Source organism: Anopheles marshallii, chromosome 3 (genome assembly GCF_943734725.1).
Source record: "Anopheles marshallii chromosome 3, idAnoMarsDA_429_01, whole genome shotgun sequence".
NCBI classification, from domain to species: domain Eukaryota; kingdom Metazoa; phylum Arthropoda; class Insecta; order Diptera; family Culicidae; genus Anopheles; species Anopheles marshallii.
Genome location: NC_071327.1, coordinates 13,817,840 through 13,828,952, shown reverse-complemented (window position 1 = coordinate 13,828,952; position 11,113 = coordinate 13,817,840).

The following is an 11,113-nucleotide window of genomic DNA, read 5'->3' as shown; positions in this document are numbered from 1 at the left end:
CCTTGGAGCGAATCAATGATGAAAATAAAAAAAAACCTTAAAACGGTCCCGATGCAGGTAGTGGAGATATAATTTTGATTGGATATTTTCACCACTTTCGCGAGGCACTTGTACGGTACGCGGAAATAAGTGCTTGTACCGTGCACTGTGCGCTCTGTTTTTCCAGCGAAATGCTCTGAATCCATAATCAGCTGGTAAGTGCAGGTGAGAACAAAAAAAAAAAAGTTCCTCATGCGTGAAACCATTTCGCCATCAACAAAACAAGAAACGAAACGAAAATTCACATAATCGACCCGGTTTCGATCACGGCACTGCCATTGAGGTACCATATACAGGTGCGTTGGGGGAAAGCTTGCGGACAATCGGACTGAACAACCGAACCACCTTTGGCCGTCTGTGAATGGTTCCGAAAAGAATAAAGTGCGACAATTTACACCTCTCGCACAAGGCGACACGTTTTTTTTTTTGCATTCACACCACACCGGCAGTTCCCCGCAGCTGCGTACGGTCGGGGTCGGTTTCCCTACCCATGTTTGGGTGTTTGGAGCACCCGGCCCGATGGTAATCGTGGTGGCCGAAGCGACGAACCCGATGCGTACGACGACGTGCCGCGTTCAAACTGCAGTGCGTTTGTTTGGGATTTGCGGACGCGCCGAAACGATCGAAACGATTGGAAATGCTCGATTGATCTCCATTTTTTCACCGGTGCCGACACCGCGACACCGGGTAACAAGGCACGGTACTTAACGGGTACCGACCGGAACGGTACGGTTCGCGCTGTGTGTGTTTTTTTTTCGTCACCCAACCGGTGGGTGACACACACTTAACAAGCTGCTACTGATGTCGCCGTTACACACCAGCGCACCAAAATGGACATTTAATGGTTTTGCATTTATTGAATTGCTGTTTTTTTGTTAACGATGTCTTTCTATTTAAAGATGTTGTCCGCAGCAATGGCAGAGTGTCCGACCCGGGAGGCATTGGTTGACCAAGAACCTGTGGTGGTTGATTTGATAAAATGGCAGGTTGTAGTTCAAATCGGTCAAATCACGGCGCACGATAAGCGTGGATTTAAGCATGTAAACTCGGCGCCCGATAGCGTTTATCGGTGGGTTGTAAACAAAAAAACAATTGAATTATGGTTTTCAGCGCCAGCGCTTGATTCTTGATACAAACGATCGAATCACAACTGATATCGTCCAATTGTAAGTATGCAAGTGCATCCCGTGCAGGGCGGCGCATCCTGTACACGCATCGTGCACACGCGATTTGGGAGGGAGTTCGCATACACGTGGGCATCGATAAACTGAAGCGCAAACGCAAACAATAGGCAGCGCAATGTGTCTCATTGGCTTCGGTTTCGGTTGGGCTCCCGGTTTCGGATCAAAGCGGCACGTACGGTTCGCTGCGACGGACGGGGCACAATTGCGTGTAGATCACGGCTTGTAATTAGCAGCTCATCCCCTATCGAGCCCACGAAACGACCGGTTACTGCGATACTGTGTTACGCATTGCTTTATCGCGTTGCTGCTGGGCAAATCGTTCAGCGCGAGTTTCGATACGCTATGCAGTCACGCACTCGCGGCGTTGTCCGAGATTGATCAGAACATCTGCCGCCGCATCCGGATTCGATTGCGAGATGGGATGAGATCACGGATCTGGTCCTGAGGGGGGGGGAGATTAGTGGTTCGGCTGGCGGGCGGAATTAAACGTTGCATCTAATCAAACCGTATTAGACAAATAGAGGGTTGTTGGTTTTATTGTGGCGCACCAATTAAGAGGACTGTAGTTGCTGGATAGAAGGTGATGTGCATGTTGATGGGAGAGAACATGTAAGGGCTTTTCGTGAGTGTGGAATTTGTGGTTGCAATTGGTTATTGGGATTTATTACATGACGTCGAGTTTGTTGATTTCCAAGCATCCAATTAAATACAGCAACAATGTGCTGCTGATAAATTTATCCAAAAAATGCCATAGTTCTATTAATTTATTTTAAAGTGGGTTAAGAAAAATTGTAAATATTTAACGAGGCGGAATTCATATTTATTCTCGACTATACGAGGTTTAATTTGTTTTTGTCAAGATGTTTTGGTCTGCCGCATGTGTGTCTTGTGTCTATGGGAGGTGAGAAGCACAGTAGGAAGTTAGTTAGGAACAGTTCCGTAGGTGAGCCTGGAGGCATCGACCACAATTTAGAGGCAAGTCTAACAATCAGATCCAAGGATTTGTTAAGCTTAAATATTGCATTGTTAACATATGCGTTTATAGAGAGTGTTTCATCCAACAGCTCCGAATCTTCAACGGAAGTTACCCGACTTATGAGAATATCATGAAGGGTGTAGTTGTACAAAACCTTATCAGATTTCCCAAACCAAATCCCACAAGAATTATCAGAACATAATACAAGGCCATTGGACAGCAAACGGAGGAGATATTAAGGAAACAGTGCTGCGAGAGAGCGAGCTGAGAACACTTCCTTGAGGATCCTCTAAGGAGCCTACAGAGAAAGCGGAGATACAGAACAACACATTAATTCTATACGATCGGCAAAGGAGATATATCGGCGAACCAAGTCAGTAGCTGACCTCCGATATCAAGCGCTTACGATTTGGCCACCAGAAGGTCAAGTGGGTAACTGTGGAAAAACCATATTCGCAAAGGCAAATACACATTAGACACTTAAGGTTGGAGGAAGTTGCGTGTTTGGGGATGACGCCATGTTGATGGGAGGATAAGTAGGAGATAATAACGGGAAGAGTGACGTAGTAAACTGTAGAACTTTAGAAGAGAGAGAACTAACAAGGGAGCACATTTATTTAAGTAAGACGATGGGATCTCAGGGTCATCGGGGTTCAGAGAGTTGGACAATTTGAGTTTTTAAAGGCAAGACACAAGACGGTACTTGTGTAACTTATGAGAAACATAATTTAAGAAGAAGACGTTACGAGGAGAAATCGTCACCTAAAGGTAATGTATGGCTTTGGTTCGTGTTGGTGGGTTGTTCGGACATTCGGGAAGATCCTCAGCAACAGGTTATAAATAGCGGGTGCTTATAGCAGTGTACCTGTACGCTTCGTGTCCTTTTCTCGACAGTGTATCTTGTGCCCCAAATCGATTATATTTAGCCAAAGTTATTTGTGAGTCAATTTTCCAACACATGCAAGAGGATCATTAACGAACGGATTTCAGCATCGAAGTGCATCAGTGGTCCGGTTTAGTGATAGCTCATAACAGATTATTAATGATCAAGAGCCGGGGATGGATTAAAGAGGGCGATTGGTTTGTTCAACTTCAATCTGTTCCCCCTGATTTCGGTGGCCGTTAGCGTTAGCGACCTGCGTGCCCGATGTGTTGATAGTTTGATTTAAGCCGCGAGACACCAGAAGCCACAACACCGAGTTCAGAACTTACGGGAGGCGTGTACTACTATCTCGGGTCAAACCAAGAACAACCTACGTCAACCCGGTGGGGTTGGGTAATAGGTGAGCCTCAGTGCCGGGACGGGGTTGTAATTAATTTTCGAATCAGTTTTTGCACTCGCCCGGGATCAAAGGGGGCACACTACGCTATCTCCCCTTCAATATCTAATAATTAACCAAAGTCTCTTGTCTAAAATGGGCCATTGGTTTGGTCAGCGCACGCACCCGGGTGTTTTGTATGCTGTTGTTGTTGCCCTGCTGCTGCGGTTCGGTCGGTTGTTGGACTGTTCCATCAATTTGCCCTGCGGGCACTGACGATGGGCGAAAACAAAAAAATTAAAGGTGGCACCGCCATTGTAGGACAACAAAATGGGCATTTCAGCACGCAGCACACACTTCCGTGGACGTGGGGAGAGACACAACTAAAACCAGGGAGCATAAACAAAACATTAATCAGGTTCGGTTTTGCGTCCCGGTTTGCTTCGCAGCAGCTTCAGCGCCTCAGCTTATTGCGTACACCTCCGCGAGAATCTTCTGCAGGGCGTGCGGACCCAACTCTCGGGAGCGTTTTTTAAATGGCAAAAATTTAATAGTCAAAGCCATTATTTTCTGTCGCTTTCAGTCGCGTTCAGCGTTTGGGTTTGCTTGATACTACCAGTTTACCGGTGGCGACTCACGACTCGCGCCCATCGAACACAGTTCGTGTCAAATCGCTCCAGTATGGTGTGTGTGCAGCGAAGGATGTGTACGTGAGGAACGATAAGAGAATAGAGCGCAGACCGTACAAAGATAGCATTCACCCAGCAGAGCAGCGCTGGTACAACTAGTCTGCGAGGCGTCCTGGTGACGGGAACGCTAGCTCTATCATTCATCATCATGCGACATGGTTTCGAGCTGCTCAGCAAGCTCTCTATTTTTGCAGCAGAATTTAAGCTCCGAACGGGCCGAAGACAAAAAGCGATGACCATAAATTATAACATCATTATAATTCCAGCATACCGTAGCTGCTGTCGGGCGCGCGGCTAGAGCCGCTCGAGTGGAGAAGATCCCTCCGGTTCGTGTCGTGAGGCTAGCGAATGACAACGAAACATACACACTCAACAACAACAGCAACAGAAAAAAAACGCGATCATCAAAGTTGTTTCTACTGGAGGCGCGTTGTTTCGTGTGTAGTTTCATGCCAACCCTCCCCCCAGGTCTTGCTTACGTGTTCCATTCATGACTTGTGGCTTAGATATGGGAAAAAGCTCCCGACACAAAACGAATGAATGGACCGTTGATCCGTTACTGTTCGGGTTGGTGCGGGCATGTTAAGCGAGAAAAAACAAAAAAAAGAACACAAAAACCGAACTAAAGATTTAAGCGACGAACCTAGAACGAGACCCAAAGATTTCCCCCCGCCACATCATTCAGTGGAAGTCCAGATGGAACAACAAATTTTGGAAGCGGCAGCCATAAAAATCGAATCAAAACAATCAAAATAAAATTTCATTATAGAAATTGATGTCTTTAACAAGATTTTCGATTACCCTCATCATTTAAATCGTGGATGATCGTGTTGGAGTTTCAGTGGAGAGCAGCAATAGCGTTGGGCGACGGGTTTGGGTTATTAAAACTGTACGAAGGCTTATATGGCATGGGGGCAAAACAAGACAAGAAAAAGATGGTTAACCGTTTAACGAATCATTGATGAGGTTGAGAAAAAATGCATCTTTGTGCTATGCAAGCGATCGTTATTTCTTCCTGCTTGAGGGTCGGTTAACAGATGCTTAACTTAATAACGATTTCAACTTCTTATTATTGGGAAACAAATGGAAAATTTGATATCACTAAAAACAGGACGTAACACGCAATCTTTCGTTAAAGGACGTACTGGTCTAACGAGAATTTCCTGTTAGAATGATCTTGGCTAGTGTTGGGAAAATCATTAGTATTTAAAGAACTTGAGCGAACGGGTGCGTTCATTTTACAGCACTAAACTGAACGTTCATTTGTATTTCATAAAAAAATCTCCATTCGCCTAACTTAATTTTTCTCGTTCATATAGTTCTTTCGTAGTTCCATTTCGTAGTGTTGTTCCAAGTAGTTCACTAGTTCGTTCCAACTATGTTACATTCCGTTCAATCTGCGTTACAATCCGTTCTACATGCGTCAAAGTTAGTTCAACTAGCCTTACGGGCAGTTCATTGTGCGTTCATCTTTACATCGTATCAGCTTTACCGTTCACTAAATTACTTTTACATTGAAAACACAATTCGATCAACCTGTCTGAATAGATAGTTCAAAATGGGGACTCATCGAGATCTGCAACAACCGTATTTGACGAACTGAGCTCCTTCGTTCACTTCAAAGAACTGTAGAGGTTAAGGCGATCTAATTTCAACTCTGTCAATCGTGACACTATGGCAACATACCACAACGTAGTAATGGGATGTTAAGCCAACAATCACCATCATCATCATCCTAATCATGTCAATACATTTACTAGTGAGCTTCCTGTCCCGAGTTCCTTTGCTGTGCTATGAATTTCAAACCGGACCAGTATGACACTGTGTTGAACCATTTATTAGAAGTGCTAAACATGAGCCGCATGATCGGTGTGTGTTTTCGTTCGAGTTGTAGATTTCACTCCGCGTGTTCGTGCGTAATGTGTTGGGTTGATAGTTATTTTTTTCATCCTCAGGGTAATCATGTTGTTTATTATTTTTGTGTACGTGTGCGTACAACTTGACCCCAAACGTCGTGCGTCCTATGCGGTTGGTACTTCTTTTCTTTCCCTCGTGTTGGTCCCGCACTGTCGTGATGTTGCGACCGGAAATGAAATTATCGTAATTAGGGACGATTTAGTTACACCCCGTGCATGGCATTCGGCTGTGCGTGCGTGTCTTTTCGGTGGGTGCCATCCCGTGCAGAGCAGGTCCGAGATGTGGTTGGGAGCCTTTTTTTTTGTGAGGTGAGTTTGGTCTGTACTCGGCCACGGTTTGAACGAGCGAAGGAAAAGATCAGCCGGATTTGATAGTTAAAACAGTGATTTATGAAGCGTCCTACCACCAGGGGGTTTGTACGTTGAGTTGGTCGCGTTGGAATAGGGGGAAGAAACATAATTATTTGCTCGCCCGAGGTGTTGAGATTGATGTATGGCCGAGCTGTATGGATCTAGGGAAATGGGTCTGATGGTGTGGTTTGAAAAGAAATTATTGAATGAACTATTGGAGAGAAACGATGTTGCTGTATCTTGTCAATCTTTTCGTTATGGTTTTGTTTGAATGGCATGTGTGGAGTTCATGTCTGTAGATAATTCGATGATTATGCATGATAATAATGGTTGGAGTTGTTGAGAAGCAAACGGAACAACAGTAGATATTTAAATAGTTCCAGATAATGCTTCATACGATGGTTTTGTTACATTGGTTGATTGTCGCTTTTAACTAAAATTGTTTGAAAGCTTGAATATAAAGCAATAAACATCTTCAAGCAAGGTAGTCTTTGGATGCTTGAACTCGAAGTAATAAACATTGAAATAGAACTGAAATAGGCATCTTTAAGCAGCAACTCTCAACTCGTGATCGCGTAAAACTTACACCCAACGTATACACGTATACTCATAATCGCTTAACCCTAAGGCGAAGCGGAACGATCTGTAATCCGTCCATACGTACCCGGCTCGGTCATCATTTGATCATTTGTTTTTCGCCATGTCGACGGCAGTGGCAACGCTAAGCAATTTCGGCAGCCGTAAAAAGCATACCAACACTGCCCGAGGGGCGGCAGTCCAGCGTCTGGGCATTCCAATTTTGGAGTGACCGATCCGATGCCCACGATACGTCCATGTTGGCATGTTGCAGAGCAGAGTGAAGTAAGCCACCTTTGGCTTCCAAAAAAAACAAAACAACTAAGAGGATTTAGACCGCATCGAATAATGTTGCGACCGGTGTACCGGAGCTGATTCGTGCCGGAGGAGATATATGGGAGTGATAGCGCCGCCATCAGACATCGAACGTCTAAAGGCTGGAGGGGTTGCGTTTTGTTTAGATTCGTCCGATGGAGGATGGGGGTGAGTCGGGGAGATTGGCTTTTTTTATGGGCAGCTTCACCCCGATGGGGGGAGGGTGGTCGATCGGGCCGAAACGGATGACTTTGCGCTACCTACCGTCGCTGTCACTGGTGTCGACCGCACAATGACTTTCTAGTTTGGACGGCACCCTAACGCAAACCTCAGAACGCCAAAAACGAGCCCTGCCTAATGGGAATGGTGACTTGATGAAAATGGTTATGACTTAACTGGATCCTTCGCGCAGGCGGTGCATGCAGCCCACCCGAAGAAGGATGACGCCTGGGATTTATTAGAGATTTAATATCGGGAACTATCTGGGGTGTTTCTCTCTCTTTCTCTCTCTCTGATTAATGCTTTGTTTTCGAACGTTCCGATATTGTTTCTAATGCGGTTCGGGAGTTTGCTTACAGTACTAACGAAATGAAACGATCTGTCGATCGGCATTATCGCGCCTCAAATGGCCTCCTCCAGCGAGGCGGCGAGCAGGCGTACGAAGGGAGTAAAAACCATTTGTATAGAGCTGTAATTATGCGATCGGGATCAATTCTGTTCCGAGTGTCTGGTTCTGCGCGTGTGTGTGTGTGCGGTGAAGTTGTGTGTCTTTTTTTTAATGCTACAAAGAGTTAACGATCGTCGATGCGTTTTACGGTGGAAACATTTTCCCATGGTTCTACCAGGATCGATACATTAAAGCACCAGCGCAACTGCGGTTTGGTTCGCTACGTATGCGAACGAGGCGACATATATCATGACCGCAGCAACATGTCGTCGCAATTGCATCGGAAACAACAGTGCAGTAGCCGGGACCGAACATACGTTTAATTATTTTATTTCGTCCCGCAAATGTCCTCGGGACACGGGTAAGTCGTTGCCGTTCGCATCCTGTTGTGCGTGGTAAACTGGGCTGGGAGTTATCCCGTAACTTCGCTGGAAGCGTTTAAAGTTCATCGCGATGGGTAGAAGGAGAAGCGGGCAGAGAAAAGCAAAAAAAAAAAAGGGCAGGAAAAGCCGAGATGGTAAAGAGAGTCGACATAAAAACAAAATCCCCGAGGGCATTTACTGCTGCTGCTGGAGAGATACACTCCAGCCAGCGGAGTTTAGTTATAGGTTTGCTGAAAGGGGTGAACTATACCACTGCAGGGAAAAAAAGTCACGCACCGTTGCAAAGCAAGGTGGAGGAAAAATGGGCAAAGGTAAATAATAAATATATGACAGTTTAGATGACAAATTGTATCGACATGCTTCAAATGGACGTAAAGTGGTGGCGAGCTCGAGAGAATAAGATCGTTCGTTCAGTTCTCGATTGTATGATCATGTTCAGATAGCACGAGATGTGAGTTCTTTTTATTTTTGTCTGAAAGTATAATTACTTTTTTGTTGCTAGAAGAAGAAAAAAAAAACAGATAAGATTGATACCGTTTAATTTTATCTCGAAGCCATCAATGTTAGAAAAAGTATATAAATTTTGGTCTCTAAGTCATAAAATTTAATTTTCTTGTTAGGTCTAAAATATTAATTGTTGGATTTAAAATTAATACGATTGAACAAAATTAAACAACCAAAAATTGATCCCTGTCAAAAAATGTCAAAATAACGTAAAATGTTCATGTAATAGAGACAAAAACTGTTGCACATTGTTAAAAATTAATGCCATAACGACAACAATTGATGTAAACTGCCTAAAGTTGGTAACATCGAGACAAAGTTCATGTGCCAGAGACAACGTTAAGCGCCAATCGACTGTAAAACACAGCAATAATAAACAACGAAATAGAAAGACTTCAACGCCACGGTAAGCAACGAACCGCCAGATTGTCAAAACTAATCATCCCCGAAAGGCAGTGCGCTGAAACAGAACCGAAACGAATAAACAGCGAGTGGAGGCAAAACCTGCTCCAATAGGAACATGATCACCGATAATTATTAATCCTTAATGTCACACAACCCCAAAATGGGGTGAAACGTGCGTGCGTGAATCAAAAACCAAAAAAAGTGGAGCACCATTTATGCCACAAATCGAACGGACATGGGGTGGGAAGATTAATTCAAACGAGAATTGCAGATATATTTTATCACGCTATCAGATCGATTATCAGCCTTAACGCAAAGTGTCGCGTGTTGCGTTGTTGCTTTGCGTGATGTGTTATGCGTCATGCGGCTGGGGTGGAATTACACATCGCCCTCCCTGTCTACTGCTAGCCCACGTTAAGCCAGTGTGGATCGGGGGATTGTTGGGGGACCGGCTGGGGTGTTGCAATTTTGTAGCAAGCGAACGATTGGATGTACGGTTTCGCGCGTACGGGAATCTTCGACCGGAAATGGGATAACTATTTTGGCCGCTAGGGGCGGTGGGTTTTATGATTCAATTTTTAAGCGAGCGCCTGTTTATGTATTTTTTTTAATTACGACCGCATATCCACGGATACATGGCGCTAGCGGAGTTGCGTTGCCAAGTGCGGTACGTCCAGTTGCCGTGCGTGGTTCGGTTTGCTGACGGTGCTTTCGGTTACAGTTTAGTTGGCAAGTTTTCAGCTGCTCCGTTTCGTTCCACATGCAAATTAAAGTTCTCGCACTTGTTTACGGCTGTGTTTGTGTGCTGAAGATGAGTAAAGCGAGGGATGGGTTGATGCAGTGGAAGGCAGAAACCTTATCCCGAGGGCAGTGATCTTCGGTCGTAAAGCTGAACGGTGCAGCGTCTCATTTCCTGTTCGTGATTAAAGCAGCTCGATCCACAAATCGGGTAGCAAGTGTTTATGGTCGTAGCTAACGGACGGTGTCTTCACCGGGTGGTAGTTGCGCTTTTCCGCACGCATTTACCTAGCCATTTGCAGCGTTGAAGTCAGCTTGGTGCAGTGTGCTGTAGAAGCCAACGTGAAACTGAGCTGAGTGCCAGAAGGCATTAGGTTCGGGTTTGCAGATTTCAACGCGAGAGAGAGAACGAGAAAGAGAGCGAGAAAGAGCGAGAGCGAGAGTCATATTTACAAACGTCATTTGGCCGTTTACTGTATTATTAGTTTGTTTTAAAGGCAAAATTGCACCCAAGGCGTTCCAGGCGTGTACGGATGCCAACTCGTTGCTGACCGGTCAGAAGACGTAACATGAATGGAAGCTTCGAACGGTTTTGCGCGGCATGAAAGGATATGGTCGAACCGGTGCGGCTTGTAGTTGGTGTGTCTAACAGTGGCGCGTCTCTCGTCTTGAGAGACCGTAGAGAAAGTGGACCACCACACCTGGCACCATTTAGTACCTTAACTGAGTAAATTGGAGAAAAACAGTTGAACTTTAATTTTTTTGGGGGGCAATAATGAATATTTTATTAGTGTCCCTATTTTAATATTTTATGTCCTACAATTATTGGAAGTTAAATTTTACAAAACCATTCTGCAGCAGCCCATCAATGCATATCTGCACTGTTGGTAAGTTGTTCCAGATGCAGTTCGAAAACTAATTATTTTGGACCATTTTTAACGACTTCTGTACGACGCAACCGGAAGTATGGGCGGAGTAGCCAGGGAATTAACTCCATACCATTCGAAACAACCGAAAAGAGCTTCAAGGACATTCGCGCAGGGAACGCTTCGGCCCCCAAAAAAGGACCTGGTGCCGGACGGGCAGAATTTATGAGCGAGCCCCCCCCCAC